The sequence below is a fragment of the Pseudonaja textilis genome, chromosome 1, assembly GCF_049901715.1.
Source record: "Pseudonaja textilis isolate UNSWEBS1 chromosome 1, rPseTex1.2, whole genome shotgun sequence".
In the NCBI taxonomy this organism is placed as follows: domain Eukaryota; kingdom Metazoa; phylum Chordata; class Lepidosauria; order Squamata; family Elapidae; genus Pseudonaja; species Pseudonaja textilis.
Window position 1 is genome coordinate 299952961 of NC_141990.1, and position 17489 is coordinate 299970449.

At 33.0% G+C, this 17489-nt stretch overlaps 1 protein-coding gene across 11 annotated transcripts in view; it reads left to right on the plus strand.

Annotated features, from left to right (window-relative positions):
• Positions 1-17489, plus strand: part of MARK3 (microtubule affinity regulating kinase 3) — a 68613-nt gene that overhangs the window by 1137 nt on the left and 49987 nt on the right. The window lies entirely within an intron of this gene.

Here is a 17489-nt window from a genome sequence, read left to right on the forward strand (position 1 = left end):
TGTAAAAAGATAGCATGTAGAGAAATAGTCTATGTTCATTTAAAATATAGCTTAATATTACATAGGGAATTCTCTACCACAGCAACCTTTTTTTTAGTGGAAGCTGAAAATCTGATAATGGCTATTTTTTACAGGTTGTTGCAAAATGTCAATTGGAAGTAAATTGTTATGAGGCCTGCCTGGTGTAATAACCTTCCTTTTCTATTGTTTTTGGAATCCTGCTTTTTTCCTCACCTCTTTTTCAAAATATGCCTCTCATGCTTAAAAATGTGTTTTCAGAAGACAATGGAGAATTGAGAAATGAACATACGTTCTTGGACATAAAATACATTAGTTGCTAAAAAGGGATCATGAATACATATATTGTGAAAAAGACTGTGTCATTTGTTCTGACAGATAATGAACAATATTACCTACAGTAAATACGTATTTTTCATATCTAATGTGTATTTCCTTTAACTATTTAAACTTTGATACTGATATTTAGTAGGGTAATATTCAGTTGCTTCCTTTTTGGGTGGTAGTGAAGAGGAATTATCCATTCTTAAATTGTACATTTGCTAATTTCATGCATATTGAAAAAAACACTGTTCTGGTATTTTTAACAGCATGAAACAGCTTAGATAAAGATGTTTTGTGGAAATTTAAAATGAAAAGCTGTATGTTGAACCCAAGCATTTGTCTTGGACTGTCACTAACAGATAATCAAAGAAATCCAATACTGTACATAATATATTGATTGATAGAGAAGTCATAAGAAATAAATACTTATATTTGTATTTGGTTTGATTGCAAGCTAATAGTAAACTGGAAGCTTATTAGGTTCCAAGAAAGGAAAATGTTAAGTTCCATTAGGATTTTAAATGCAGGAATAATAAATATACCTGAATGTTTTATAATGGCTTTTTAATCAATTCAACTTATTACTCAGTTCACTGTTATTAATGGAATGTGATTGACCCAGGTTTAGACACAAGAAAATATGTTTAGAATAATTGTATTATCAAGGTTTTGTATGCACTATCATTGTTGATAAAACTTTTCTCCTTTGTTTACTTTAGCTCTTGATACAACCTGCAGAATTGTGTTCCGCAAAAGTTAAATGCAGAAATTCAGCTATAGAACATTTTGAACTTCAGTTCAAGCCTTCAAAGTTTCATTTTAGATAAAATTGTTCAGAATTAGATATTTCTGTAAATCATGGTCATTCTGAGAACTATTTAGTAGGATTATTCATATACACTTTCCTTAGATCTTTTAGTGTTGTTTACATCAATCACTTAATGTAATTTAGAAGCCATGTGTGAAAATTGCCCTCCAATACAATTAATGAAGTTCCAGAATATACTTAAATAGCTTATTAATGTATCATTGTTATTTAAAAAAAGAACACCATGGAATATTTGTCAGTCTGAAGTATGCATGTTTCTTGAGAAAACCTATAGTAGGGGTTTAGAAATTAGTGTAGCAGATTACTTTTTCTTAAAACTGCTGGCAATAATCATTTCTATAAACAATTTCAGGTTTTGGTATTCTGAAATAGGATGGCTTATTCTGAACCTATAATTTTTGACATGTCTTTCTGGAATTATTTTACTATGCTTATAAGTTTAAACTGTTTTAGTTTCTGTGTCTGGTTTCATTCACACATATTGTAAGTTTAAGATTTTTATTCATGTTGTGTTGAACAAGTCTTTGTAGTTTGATTCAGAAACTGTAATGAGTAGGCTTGCACATCACAGCAAGACTAAAACGAATAATATTGCTTAACACTACAAGTGAATTTGGCTTTGATTGTGAGATTCTATATACAGTACTCTCGTTCATATTTTAACATGAATAAATGCTCATTTGTATTCTAGCAATATTTTTCCATTTGTAACATCCATCCTGGGGGTGGCTTTCACATTTGATATTTTCCTTGCAAGCAATAACTATCAAACATAGGGGGAACCTAAATTTAATGGGCAATCCCTCTTCCAGTTTAATACATTTTTGATACCACTGGAAACATCCCCACAAAATATTGGACATGACTATTGTATCCAAAGTAGGCTAGAGAAGGCATCTTTAAAAATAGAGAACTTCCATTAAGTTTATTTAAATGTCATTTGCATCATTATGATAAACTAGAACATTTGGGAAAGATGGAGACATAAAAGGTCTATTAATCAAATATTCATTTGATTGTACAGTACATGGAAATAACTCTGTTTTACACAGTATTCTTAAGAATATTTAATACACATCTATACGCCCCCATTGTCTTTGCACTGTTCCTAAAATAAACCTATTTTATTTTAGAGGGAGAGTCAGTTTGGTGTGGTTAAAGCATCAGGCTAGAAACTAAGAAACTGTTCCCACCTTAGGCATAATGCCAGCTGGGTGATTTTGGGCCAGTCATTCTCTCTTAGGAAGAAGAAACTGGCAAGCTACTTCTAAAATTGTTGCCAAAAAACTACAGGCTGTTGCCAGGCATTCAAGACACAGATTTAGTTCGTTACTGAGTTTCTTCTAGACTATATACTTGCAGTGACTTGGACCTGCTTTCCCTGCCTGATATTTGCAGATGTATTGCACCACAACTGCTGTCAAGCCTAGTTAGCATAACCAATAGCTATGCACATAAGCAGTGTTGAACATAAGCAGAGTTTAAGACTTTTAGAGAACCCCAGGTTCGGTAAAATTGAATTATGTTAAATTGGAAAACATTGTTCTTATAAGGCATGTGTTTGAATTGTACTTTTATGGGGACTGTAAACGAACTACACATCTTACTCAATTATTAAAAGACCCATTTGTAGCATGAAACAAATAGATGAAATCAGACTTTGCAATGGCACCATAAAATGTTTCATAGATCAGTTACTATGCTTAAATTAAAAATAATAAAATTTAAGTGATTTACCAGTATGAAAACAATGTGGTATTCCAATGTGGTGCCTTTGCGTGCAGTCTTTCTCAATAGTCCAGGGTCTTCATAGTAAATTATGTACTATTAATTCATAAATCAAACTGCCTATGCTGAGTGACTTGTTTTAAATGATATTCTTTTAAATTATATAGTATAGGTTAGGACATTACTATAAATGTGAATCAAGTGTATTTGCTGATGCATTTTATGAATTTATAGACTGCTTCAGTCATTGGCTGTCACAACCAATATACCACTATAACTACATCACCAAAAAGGCATTAAGAGTTGTTAACCTAATCTTACGTAGCTTTTTCTCTGGTAATATCACACTACTAACTAGAGCATACAAAACATTTGCTAGACCAATACTCGAATACAGCTCATCAGTCTGGAACCCACATTTCGTATCTGATATTAGCACAGTTGAAAAAGTCCAGAAATATTTCACAAGAAGAGTTCTCCACTCCTCTACTCGTTGTAGAATACCTTATGCCACCAGACTTGAAATTCTAGACCTAGAAAATCTTGAATTACGTCGTCTTCGGTCTGATATAAGTATAGTATATAAAATCATACATTGCAATGGCCTACCAGTCAATGACTACTTCAGCTTCAACCATAACAACACAAGAACACACAGTAGATACAAACTCAAGGTTAACCGCACCAAACTTGATTGTAGGAAATACGACTTCAGCAACAGAGTGGTCAATGTCTGGAATACTCTACCTGACTCTGTAGTTTCTTCCCCAAACCCCAAAAACTTTTAACCTTAGACTGTCTACTATTGACCTCACCCCTTTCCTAAGAGGTCTGTAGGGGGCATGCATAAGCGCACCAACATGCCTACCGTCCCTGTCCTATTTCTTTTATTTTTCTTATATGTACCCATTTCATGTATTCATAACTATGTATATACTTATAGCTATTATCTTGTAAGCGATTGACAAATCTAAATAAACAAAATAAATAATCACATATAATTTATTTTCATGATGCAGTGTTAATGGCCTTTTACTTGGAAGCAATTTCACTGGAGATTGGTCTTGTGGTGAAGGCATTAGGTTAGAAGAGAGAAAGGGCTAGAATCAGTTCTAGCCCTTTCTTAGGCACGAAGCAAGCCGAATGACCTTGGATCAGTCATTCTCTCTCAATCCTAGAAAGGAGACAGTAGTAAACCATTTCTGAAAAGCCTTGCCAAGAAAACTGCAGGGACTTGTCCAGGCAATCTCAGAATCTGACACGATAGAACTGAAGAAAAACAATCCACTGAGGTTATTAGAGATGGAGTTATTCTTGTATAAATATTAATGCAGTTGTTTTGGGAATGAAAATCAAGCATAAACTATATTTATCATCTTAGGGATACTTAACAGTTATATTTACATTATACATTATACAATATATATATTGGAATATGGAAGTTTCACAGCATTTTTTTATTGGTGTTTTGGGGTTTTTCAAAGCAGTTAAATAATATGAATCACGCACACTTGTATAAATAAATAAAAATTAGGGTTGACATTTGATCTTTACATTCCTGAATTCCCAAGTTCACATATCTCTGGGATTTTATTTCTAAGAGAATTTTGGGGGCAAAAATGACTTCTTAAAGTAGCCTTATGTTGCATAATGAAATTGAAATCTAAAAAGATACTTTCTAACACAAATCCCAGATCTTTGCCTATTGGGTGTTATGGTTTCATACATAGATAAATAGAATTCTTTATTGGCCAAGTGTGATTGGACACAGAAGGAATTTGTCTTGGTGCAAATGCTCTCAGTGTACATAAAAGATATATTTGTCAAGAGTCAAAAATCACAATAATCATAGGGTACAATAAGCAATCAAACCATACTAGGAAACAGTCAATATAAATCAAAAGGATAAAAAGTTACAATCATACAGTCACAAGTGGGAGGGGATGGGTGATGAGTGATGAGAAGATTAATAGTATAGATTACTAACAATAGCAGATCAAGCTTGCCTATGTCTTACTCTTAAGTTGCTATATTTACATTTAAGTGCTGATGATTGTAAGAATGTAGTCTGATCAGTGAACTGATCAATGAACAGACTTGGCATGATTGGGACAGTATATCAGATTGTGAAAAAAAGCAATATTGTTCTCCTGTAAGTAACAATGAAGCCAGAATGTTCTATGCAAAATAACTCATTTATTTTAGTGCTAGGTTTATTTATTTATTTTGTGCAGGTGATCCCCTCAGTTCCTAACTAAGTCATTATTTATTTCATGATAAATCCAAGGCTACTCTTTGCTTCCAAGTATCCACATTGGAAGTGTGCATTTTGAGTGTAAGAATGCCCATGGACACAATTCTTGGCATCTACCAAGTCTCATTTTTTGTTGTTTTTTTAATTAGAAAAATAATATTGTGAAATTGGTATTCTGTAGAACAGTGTACTGGTGTCTATTAATATTCTCATTTGTAACACTGGTTGGGATCCTTTTCCAGCATTCATGCAATTTTGTGAAATGGGCAGTCATTCAAGTATGTAAAACCGCAAATAAAAATTACAAAAATTTCCCAAGATTTCAGTGATAAGATTCCATAGGAATATTATATTTTCATGTAAGAATGAAAAAGTCTCTGGAGGGTTCAACAACTTTTAATGGTATTTTTTATTATTATTAAGGTGCAGGGCCTGTATACTTGAGGAATGTTATAGAAATCTTGGTGGCTGTGGATACCATTTTACTGAATTGGGTCTTGAAGAATGATTCTTGGCCACACTTCCATAGAAAAAGTGAAAGTAATACGATGGTCCAGAATGTTCTGCGACTCTGGAAGGGATTTCAGAGAGTGCATTCATTAGCTTGCCTTCTAGTAAATTGATATTATATTTATATCATGTCCATTACAGTAACCATTAATCACTCTCTGACATTAACCATGTTATGTGCTCAAATTTCCAAATACACTTCCTACCTCAAAGTGGTTGCTAATTCTTAACTCAGGTATTCAGGTAACCCAGATATATGACATAGTTTAAGTTTGAAATATGAGTGCTTTGTGAATAATAATATCTAATTAATATATACTGTTTCTCATGATGATGTTATAGTATACCAATGACCAAAATCAAAATTGCTTCTTAGTTGTTATAAGCCACCTTGAGTCACTTTGATAGAAAGATGGGCAGAATGTAAATTTACCGAATAAATAAATTGATGCAACTAAACAAAAACTAAGAAAAGTACCTCCCAAAATATGAATTTAAGGACCATAGAAGCCCCTGGGCTATGAGGAAGATACATAATGCAAAGATTTAATAAATTATTTCCAGTTCTTTCTCTTTGGCATAGTGATGCCCAGCTTTGTCACTCTTGTTCTGTCTGGTGATTGGCTATGGATAGTATATTATATTTGGAATGTATGTTGTCTTTGACCTATGCTGTGAAACTTTCATGTGAAATGAAGTACAGTGAAAGATGACAGAAAGGAAAACTCCATTTTGTTGAATCAGCTGCTTATTTTCATTGATCAATATTACTAGCTGCCTAGTGGTTGCTGAATGTGCTGTTCCTCTTGTATTTTTTGTGGCAGTGCAGTAGTTTCCATTCAGATTTAAATATTTGTTGGCAAGAATTTTTTAATATTTAAATATTAAAATGTGCATTCAGAAAGTTGGAATTGTTCATAGTAAGGTGATGAACTTTTGGAATCTGATCAATTAGTTTAACCATGTTTAATACTGTAGTAACATAATTGTACAGAAAACAAAGTGGATCCAGAAAACAGAAGTCATATTATACTGGAAATTGTTTCACTTTTTAAAATGCAGCCTGGCTTCCAGTTAGAAATTCACTGTGGCTGTTTCATATTTCTCTTATTTTGTTTTGTTTTCTCATTAAGGTTTATTTATTCAATTCCTATAACTGCTCATCTCAAGCAAGTGACAGTACTGGTCTAGAATGTATGCCTCTCGAACATGTTCCTTTGAAAGATTGTTTTATTTTGAAAAAAACTTTATTTTTATCCAAAGATAGATTTGCACATGGGAAAAAGCTAAGTAAATAATTCAACTGTTCTGCAGAAACAGATAATTTAATGGTTTTCTGCATTAAATGCAGCCCAAAATTTCATGCCAGTGTAGTGTTTTAGTCCAAACATGACTGAAGAGCACCAGATTAAAGAAGGGTAATTGAATGCATAGATATTCAAATGTTGTATAGATTATTGCTAAAGATTATTATACTACTACCATGATTCTGGTAGAATGACATTCTGGGTTTCAGGGTAAATATGATATGCCATCATTTGATTGTGTTAGCAATCACATAAATTTTCTCCATAATGATCTGTCCCTACTGATCCTTCAAGTCTTCCAATCATCACTGTTGTAACTGAATCCATCCCTCTGGCTATTGGTGGATTTCTTCTCTGATTTGCTTCCACCTTTCCTAGCATTAAAGCTTTCTCCAGAAAGCTAAGATTTCATATAATTTGTCTGAAGTAGGTGAAGCCTGGCCATTTGTACCTCAAGTGACTATTCTGGGTTGATCAGGTATGAACCTATATATTAATCCAAAACTGGCAACGTGTGATGTTATAATATTGAAATATCCCAGGCTTAATCCACAGCTTAAATCAATCTCACCTGCTTATGCTAATCTACAGAACAGGTAAATATTGATATATTGCTGAATGATTTGCAGTATATGGACTTATTTTTCTCAATTGTTCGGTAGGTTTGTAGTACGTATTTAGAGGGGTGCTTCAAAAAGCAACCAACTACTCCTTTGAACTGATATTTGAACTATCCGGATGTCATGGCTTCAAAGCTTGATGTAGTTGATTCAGGTCACTCTAACTGAGATTGCTCCTTAGGTAGGCTCACACTATATGGGAGGTCCTTAAAGCAGCCATGGGAAACCTCTGAGAGGATATGCTGCCTCAACATTTTGAGAAGCAAGTTTGTACAAGCATTTTTATCACTTTGGAAATTACCTTCCAAATGTTTGTCACATGCCTACAGCATAAAAAGGTATCCTCTCCATTTTTGATAATCTCTCTAAAGTCAGTATTTGTAGATCCAAATCATTCCAGAATCTATCTCAAGATAATAAATAACTTTGGGGGTCCAACAAAATAACAAAACTGATCTCTGAAGATTGAAATCTGCCCATACCAAATCTTGGTAGGCAAGAAATAGAAATTCAAGGTAATTACATGTCAGAGCAGTGGTCACCACTGGTGGTCTGTGGACTACTAAAATTTTCCATGAGAAAATTTTGATGGTCCACAGAAAAATTATTTGCATTTTCTATATTGCACTAAATACTATTTATATTTTTTAAAAATTCATATTAGTGGTCCACAGTCTTTAAAATTATGAATTTAGTGGCCCTGAGGTCCGAAAGGTTGGTGACCCCTATAAAATTAATTTCATTGTGACAAAACTGCTGAAACTATAATTCTATTGCAGTGAATTTCTACTCCAGTTAAGTACTGTGTTGTACACTGTCCCCAACATAGCCCCTTTAGTTTAGAACTTTTATAACCATTCTATCTGATATTTAGGACATCAAAAAATGAAAAAATCTCAGAATGATGCAGGGCAGAAGACGTTAAGATATATCTTTCATTGTGGCCCATGGTCATCAAACCAGTAGTTTTAAAAAGTATGGCACCTGGTTGCCGAATGTTTGCCTGTCTCCGTTTTAAAGATAAAAGTCCTTAAAAAATAGAAGAATGGTAACAAATAAGGATTTGTTGATGAATATTGGGAAAATGTAATAAATTATGAGTAGAACTAATAATCATGATTCAAATGCCATGTTGTAAATTGGGAAAAGGTTTTGATGCATTTCTTATCTTGGAATAAAAAGAATCTGCCATCAAAGAAAATTGACTCCTTACATATTGTTTAAAAAAAGTATTGTATGGTTTCAGAAAAAAATAGATAAAATGTCTTCTGTAGTTTAATTTCAGCTTTTAGCAGAAAAATAGTTTAGAAATTGCTGCATACTCAGATATATTCATTTATTTTAAAAAAATCTGTAAAATAAAATCAGTAATTATCCATTTTTTAAAAAAATGTTTTTGCTGTCAAAAGATCAGTTAGGAGAGTTAGTAGATAAAGTCATGTAGTTAACAAGACCAGATTCGTAAAGTTACTTGCTGTAACTAATAATAAGTCTTTATTGATTAGCCCTTGGGCCATATCAAAGTACAAAGTTCCAGCAACAATTTGTTACTAAAATTTAATAAAAGCAATTCAAAATGGAACTTGATAAAATACAATTTAAAATGGAATCTAGACAAAATACGATTTAAAATGAAATAGTAATAAAATACAACCCAAAATAAAATTGTAATAATGTACAATAATTTAAGATATAGATAAAATATAATAGCATTATATTTTGGAGTCTCCCTTACAAACTACCCCAATCAATCCCACATATGCAGATCTCAACTGAATCATTTTGTTTAAATACTATGCTACTTTAAATGTTATTTTCAAGTTCTGGCCGGACATAAGGTAAGTTATTTTGATATGGGTATCCCAATGGGTCATTCGTCTGATATATAGACCAAGATATCTGTCTCTCATCCTCTTATACACTTTGATATAGAACTTTGCACTTTGATATGGCCCAAGGGCTAATCAATAAAGACTTATTATTATTATTACTTGCTGTAACTAACAAATATCTGTGAGTGATTATTATTTTATTGGATATAACTTTTCTATCTATAGCAGGGTTATCAAACTCAAGGCCTGCGGGCCAGATTCAAATCTATCCCATGGCACTGCCCTGGAAACAGCGAAGGACCAGTGCACGGTGCCGCTGCCACTTACGTTGAGAACTCTAACAGAGTTCATGAGGGCCGCGTGCAGCCCTCCCTGGCTCTACTTTTGCTGCCAGAGGGCTACAGGAGGCTTTCACAGCCCAGGAGAGCCACACATGGCCCTCACGAGCTCTGTTTTTGCTGGCAGAGGGCTAGCAAAACTAACTACTAGCAAAAGTGGCATTTGATCACACAAGTTAAGCTGGCTATGCCCCCCACCGCTCACCCTAAGTGCCTGAATTTTGATCACGTGACCACAGGATCTGCAGTGGCAGAAATTTCAAGGACCAGATCTAAATACAATTCATTCAGCAATTTCATATGATCGCTGAATGAATACTTGTTAAGCGAGGACTATCTGTACTTGGTAAGGAGTTACAAAAGAAAGGAATAATATCTAGGTCAATAGTCTTGTGAAAACGGATTTTTCCTAGAAATGTCATTTTCCATTCTTTCATGTTGTTAAGTTAAGTAAGCAGAATGTATGGAGGGCAAATATGATTTTTATTTGCCCAGGCAGAGTGTGAAAGCACATATGCATGATCCATTCACAGTATATGGATATTGGTTCATAATATAATAATTATCATATTTTGAAATAATTTTGAACTTGACCTCTGGAGATGACTAACCATATAGTCAAAGAACTTACTATTAGATAGTACTATTAGAGGAGGGCGGAGCTGGCATTGCGACGATACGTCATGCGATCTTGGACGTCTGAGATCGCTGCCGATATCTTTGCTCCTGGACGGTCCAAGTGGATCTAAACCGTCCCGAAGAGACAGTGAATGTAAAGAGCGCATCCTGTCAATCCCAGGGATACCACAAAGTCCCTGGTAGATCCAGGAGAAGCTCTTTTTGCCAGCGGCAAAGAGGCAACCATTAAAGCTGCTGAAGTTGGGACAGCTCCGAATCGAAAGAAAACGGAAAGAGAGAGTGTGCTGGTTTGGTGAGAACTTTTTCTTTATTTTAAGATTTGAAAGGACATCCTAAGGAAAAGAAAGAATCTGTAAAAGTTTTGACAGAATTGATTAAGTGGCGATTTTAAACAGGAATGTCAAAGTAATATTTTTATTTTATTTTCATTGCTGGATTTTCTACACATGATCTTATATTTTGAAACTGGACTGTTTTTTTTCTCTTCTTTTTATCTATTCTTTTCCCCTTTTTGACTTTATAATGTTTTAAGCCTGAGACTCCCTTTTAGTTTTTTTTTAAACTTTTTCTTTTTTTAATTAATTCTTATTATATTTTACTTGGAAAAGGAGGGGGAAAGTGAAAGCTAAACTTTGTAACATTGCCAACTAGAGACTTGGAAATATTCTATCTCTCTTTTGACCAGACAAAGCTGAGAAACAACTGAGACTTCTTTTTAAGGACATTGCCTGTTTGATAAGATAGAGGGAAGAGCACGGGAGAGTATTATTGCTGGTGCTCTTCTGGGTTTCTATCAACAGCTGGAGTCTGGTGTTAAAACTTATAGGAAAAGAAAAGGTGATAAGTCTTTGGAGAAGAGAGTTATAACAAGAGCCTTGGATAATTAAACAAAGTGCAGTGTGCTCTTTTTACTTTTTTTAAGCTGTGCTATCCCTCCTCATCCGTTTACTTTTTTTTGTAATAGCTATTTGGATTTTCAGCTCTTTGGAACTTGTCTTTGTTTTTGTTTTTTCTTGTCTTTGGAAGTTAAATTTCTACGCTTTTTATTTTAAAGGAAAAGTTTTAGTATTAATGTTTCCCTTCTTTTTCTTTTTAAGGGAGTAGCTTTTTCTCTCTCTCTCTCCCTTTCTGGTATTTTTGTCTTTCCATCTACCTCCCATATTGATTTTTTCTTTTTTTGGATTATTTTTATGCATCGTTTTATATTTGAGACCTCTTAATTGGATTAAGGTGTTGAAGAGCCTGAAGAATTTTTCCTTTCTTTTTTTAGCCTTTTATTCTTCACTTTTTCGCCTTTTTTAGGATTTTACAACTTTTTCTTTTTTCTGTGTGTTTATGGTCTGTCCCTTCAAAAATTCATTTTTGAATTTTTATTGTTATCTAACCAGCCGATTGGATTAAGGTATACAAGAACTTGAAGAAATTTTTTATCTTTTTTTATTATTATTACTATTTGGCTTCTTTTTTCCAACTATTTTTATTTGGAACTACAATTGGTTATTTCACAATTGGATTAAGGTCTAGAAGAACCTGAAGATTTTGAATTGCTCAAAATGAGTAGGAAATTAACAGCTCCTGGTCCCTCAACTTCTACTTCTTCCTCTCCACCATGGAGGACAACATTTAATACAGACAATATTAAGGCAAGAAAAAGAACAAGAAAAAGTGACCCTACAGATGATTATGCAAGGAATTCAAAACATTCAAACAAGATCAGAGAATATTGAAAAGAGAATAGAGAACATTTGAACAAAGAACAGAGAATATTGAACAAAGAACAGGGAAAACCGATGTAAAAGTGGAGAACATCCAACAAATGATGATGAAGTATGATGAGAGACTCCAAAAAATTGAAGAAGATAAACAAAGAGACAAGAAGATTGGAGAGATTGAAAACAGATTAACTGTGGTTGAACAAGATAAAAGTGATATGCTGAGATGGGAGATGGACAGATCAGAATTTTATTTTAGATTCCAAAACAGAGGAAGAAAAAGGACAAAATCTAGCTGAGATAATGATAGAAATATTGGCTGAAGCTTTGGAAATAACTGAAGAGAAGATGATGGATGGAATAGATGAGGTTTATCGAGTCTTCACAAGATATGCGATGAGAAATAGCTTACCAAGAGAAGTTCACATCAGATTTACAAAGAAAGCCATTAAAATGCAAATATTGCAAGTGGCAAGAGAGAAAACATTGAAATACAAAGATAAGGAGATTGTGGTCTTAAAACAAGTACCCAGAAGAGTGAGAGAGATGAGAAGAGAATACCGATTCTTGACCAAATTGTTACTTTAAAAAGAGGTGAATTATAGATGGCTGATTCCAGAAGTTTTAATGTTTTCATGGCAAGAACAGAGATATAGAATTGATTCAATTGAGAAAGCTGAATCATTTTACACAAAATTTTCCAGAGGGGAGGAAGAGGCAGAAAAAGAAATTTCACTAATTGAATTTCAAGAGGACTCCCAAATGATGACTGAAAAAGAAGGTGCAGTAGGTGGAAAGGAGGAAGCCAAAGAACAACATGAACCAAGATCAATGAGAGCTGTCAAACCTAATTACAAAATATAACCATGGAAGAGAAAAAAATGATTACAATTAATATAAATGGACTTAACTTAGCCGTTAAAAGAAGTAAAATCTTTCATAAATTAGAGAAATTAAAATCTGATATAATCTGCCTACAAGAAGTACATATTAAAAAACAATATGAACAATTGTTGATACAGCCAAAATTAGGGAAAATATTCACTTCCTTGACACAATGTAAGAAAAGAGGAGTGGTTTTATATATTGAAGAGACCATCTCAGCGAAATTGATTTATACTGATGACGACAGAAGAATATTAATGGTGGAAATAATGGACAATAATACAAAAACACTCCTGATTGCAATCTATGCCCCGAATGACAATCAAGAAGAATTCTATAAAAAATTACGTATGAAAATAGTTGAACTGGACTATGTTAATATAATTATGATGGGAGATTTTAATGGAATTGTAGACAATAAACTGGACTACACAACACAGAAAACAATAAAGCAAAATAGAAAGACTCTCCCTAAATCTTTTTTTAAAATGGTAGATGAAATAAACTTAAAAGATACATGGAGCGAAAGAAATGCTAAAAGTAAACAATATACCTTCTACTCAAATAGACACTTATCATGGTCCAGAATAGATATGATATGGATGTCACCAGAATTGTTAACTAATATTCAAGAAATAAATATTGAAACAAGTACTTGGGCAGATCACAATCCAATGACAATTAAATGGAAAGGACAAAGAAGAAGATCTAGATGGATGTTAAATAATACTATTTTAAAGGGAAAAGACTTCACACAGTGGATGGAGAAAGAATTGGCCTTTTTCTTTGGAGAAAACAAAAAAGAAGATACACCAATCGAGAATGTATGGGATACAATGAAGGCATGTGCCAGGCATGTGCTTGATAATAGACTATACAAGGAAAAGAAATACCATGAAAAGATGAGCCTCTAAGGCATTAGAAGATGGGTATAAAGGACTTGAAAAAGAGCTACAGAAAATGCCACAGAGAAAGGACATTAAGCTAAAAATGGATATAACCAAACATAAAATGGGTCTAATAGAAAAAGAAGAATTAGCACAAAAAATTAGAGCTGCCAAACAGAACTATTTTGAACATGCAAATAAACCAGGTAGATGGTTAGCATATAAATTGAGACAGGAGAAAGAATCAAGGAAAATATTGCAATTAATAGATGACCAAGGCCAAGTTTGCTATGGTAGTAAAGAGAAGAAGGAAATTATTCAAGATTATTATGGGAAACTATACACACAAGAGAATATTGATGAGGAAAGAGTTAAACAGTATTTACAGAATGCTAATTTACCCCAGATACCTAAAGAGATTGAAACAATGTTAGAAAGCAATATAACGATGATGGAGTTAACTGAAGCATTTAAGAAACAAAATAATGGAAACGCACCAGGCCCAGATGGACTTCCGGCAGAATTTTACAAAACATTGCAAGAATCATTGAATTTTCCATTGCTAGAGGTTATGAATGAAGTTATGTTAAAGAAGAGGATACCTAAATCATGGTCAGAAGCTTATATCACACTTGTTCCAAAAGAGGAGACCGATCCATTACAAATCAAGAACTATAGACCTATCTCCCTACTAAATGCAGATTATAAAATCTTTTCTTCAATATTGGCAGAAACACTTAAAGAATATTTAAATAATTTTATCCATCCTGACCAAAATGGATTTCTACCAAAGAGACAAATCAAAGACAATATGAGAGTAATCTTGGCGACTTTGGAATACTACGAGGCACATCCAAAAAAGCAAATGTCTTTGATATTTCTAGATGCACAGAAGGCATTTGATAATATGAATTGGCGATTCATGTTACTACTGCTGGAACAGATGGCTTTGCTAAAAAATTTATTCAAGCAATAGAAGCTATATATCATAAGCAGACGGCAGAGGTAATGATAGAGAGAGAACTGACAGAATCTATCGATATAAGAAAAGGAACAAGACAAGGGTGCCCACTATCACCTCTGTTGTTTGTGTTAACTTTGGAAGTGCTAAATAGAAATATTACAGATGAAAAGAAAATAAAAGGGATGAAAATTAAAAAGGAAGAATTTAAGTTGCAAGCATTTGCAGATGATCTGGTTTTTATCTTAGAAGACCCACTAGAAACAGCATCAAAATTGATAGAAAAGATAGAGACATATGGAACGGTGGCTGGTTTGAAAATAAATAAAGATAAGACAAAGAATATGCTATCAAGACAAAAGGAAGAATTGACAGACCTATTGAAAATTCAGGTCACAGATGAGATCAAGTACTTGGGGATATACTTGACAGCAAGATGCAGTACACTAAAAGAGAATAATTATTTTAAACTTAAACAGCAGATAGCGCTAGATTTGGCGAAATGGGAAAATTTACAACTGTCATTAATAGGGAGAATATCAACAATCAAGACGAATATATTACCCAGAATTTTATATTTGTTTCAAACAATTCCAATTAGGCTTGGAAAAGACTACTTTGAAGATTTAAATAAAATTGTGTTGAAATATATATGGCAAGGTAAGAAAGCGAGAATAAAGTTAAAACTTTTGCAAGATGCTAGAATAAGAGGAGGATTTGGTTTGCCTAAGGGACTTGTATTACCAAGCTACAAATTTGATGTGGGTTAAGGAATGGATAACATTAAGAAATACTAGATTGTTCACATTAGCAGGACATGACCTGTTGTTGGGGTGGCATGCTTTTTTATGGTATAAAGGAACTAAAACACAGGGGTACTTTAGAAGACATTATATACGGGAGTCTCTGTGGTTAAATTGGGAGAAGATTAAAAGACAATGTTATTTGAAAATTCCAGTCTGGCTATCGACTATTGAAGCATTTTCTTATCTTATAATATACAAAAAGGAACAAACAGATATGGTGAAATATTGAATGAAAAGGGTGAACTTAAATCTATACAAAAACTAGAGGAACAAGGTATAAAGATGAATTGGTTTTCATATGCGCAAATACATTCAAGGTATGATAAAGAGTCTAAAACAGAAGGTTTCTATGATAAACTGACTGACTTAGATAAGATTTTGACAGGTACTGATGAAAAGGTAATTAAAAAATTGTATGGATATTTATTAGAAATTAAACTAGAAGAAGAACAAGTTAAAGAAACTATGGTCACTTGGGGGAAGAATTTTGGATATGGGATTGATCTTGAGAAGTGGCAAAAATTGTGGTCTCAAAATTACAAAATGACAATGTCAACAGCATATAAAGAAAATTTGTATAAGATGTTTTACAGGTGGCACTTTCCCCAACAAGAATAGCAAGAATGTTCAAGAATAAATCCGAAAAATGTTGGAAATGTCATCAGATACCTGGCTCATATTACCATATGTGGTGGACTTGTGTGGATGCTAAAAAATACTGGACTAAAATCCACATGTGGTTGGAAAAAATGACAAAAAAGCATATAGATTTGAAACCAGAAATATTTTTATTGCGAATTTTACCTGAAATATATATAAAGACTTGAAATACCTGATTGTAAATGTATTAACAGCGGCTAGGATTGTATTTACTAAAAACTGGAAAAATGAGAAAATACCATCACAGGAGGAAATCATTAAGAAAATATTGGAATGTGCTGAAATGAGTAGATTGACACTTGAAATTAGAGAACAAGAGGATAAACAACTTTATAAAATTGGGATCTATTCTATCAATGGTTAGACAATAAAATATAGTAATGAAATTTGTAGTCTTTTAGAAAATAATAAAGATGTAAAGATGTATTTTCTCATATCTACAAAATGATTCTAGGATAGATCTGGGACGATGATACGAATTGTTATAAAACAAATTAAGTAAAATATGATCATTTTGGAAAACATGAATGAATAAAAGTATAGTCAAATGATTGATTAATAATGATATTAATGTATTTAATATATTGATTGAGAAAAGGGGATTATATACAATGTAATTATAATTGAAGACTATGAAATGGAAGCACAAAACAATTTGTAAACCAACTGGCACACTGTATGTACATATATGGAAGATGATTTGATGTTTTGATGTTTTGTTTATGTTTGTTTTAAAAACCAATAAAAATTAAAAAAAAATAACTTATTATTAGACATGTGTTGTTAGGATTATACATAATAGTCCAAATATATGTATTTTTCTGTCCAGCAATTTATGATAGGTGTTTTTAAAAATAAAATTTTAAAGATGGACAATAAATAGAAATTCCTATAAAAATACAATACAGTTTCATTTCCTAACCATTCTATCATTAAAAAAAAAATTTCTTTTAGCAAGTGTCAGCTATGGAATCATCATTCATCGCTGCCACATATCTGGGGAAAGTGGGAGGGGGTGGTGTTAATTGAATAGCTCTTAGCAGACAAAATAATATTGTTTTGATAGTTCAAGGTTAAAGAGTGTGGCGCAGAAAGAATTGGAACTTACTTTGGGATTGGTTCATGTGATGTGATGACGAGTAAAAAGGGGATGGTTGTAGGTTGGGACATTGTGGGGAA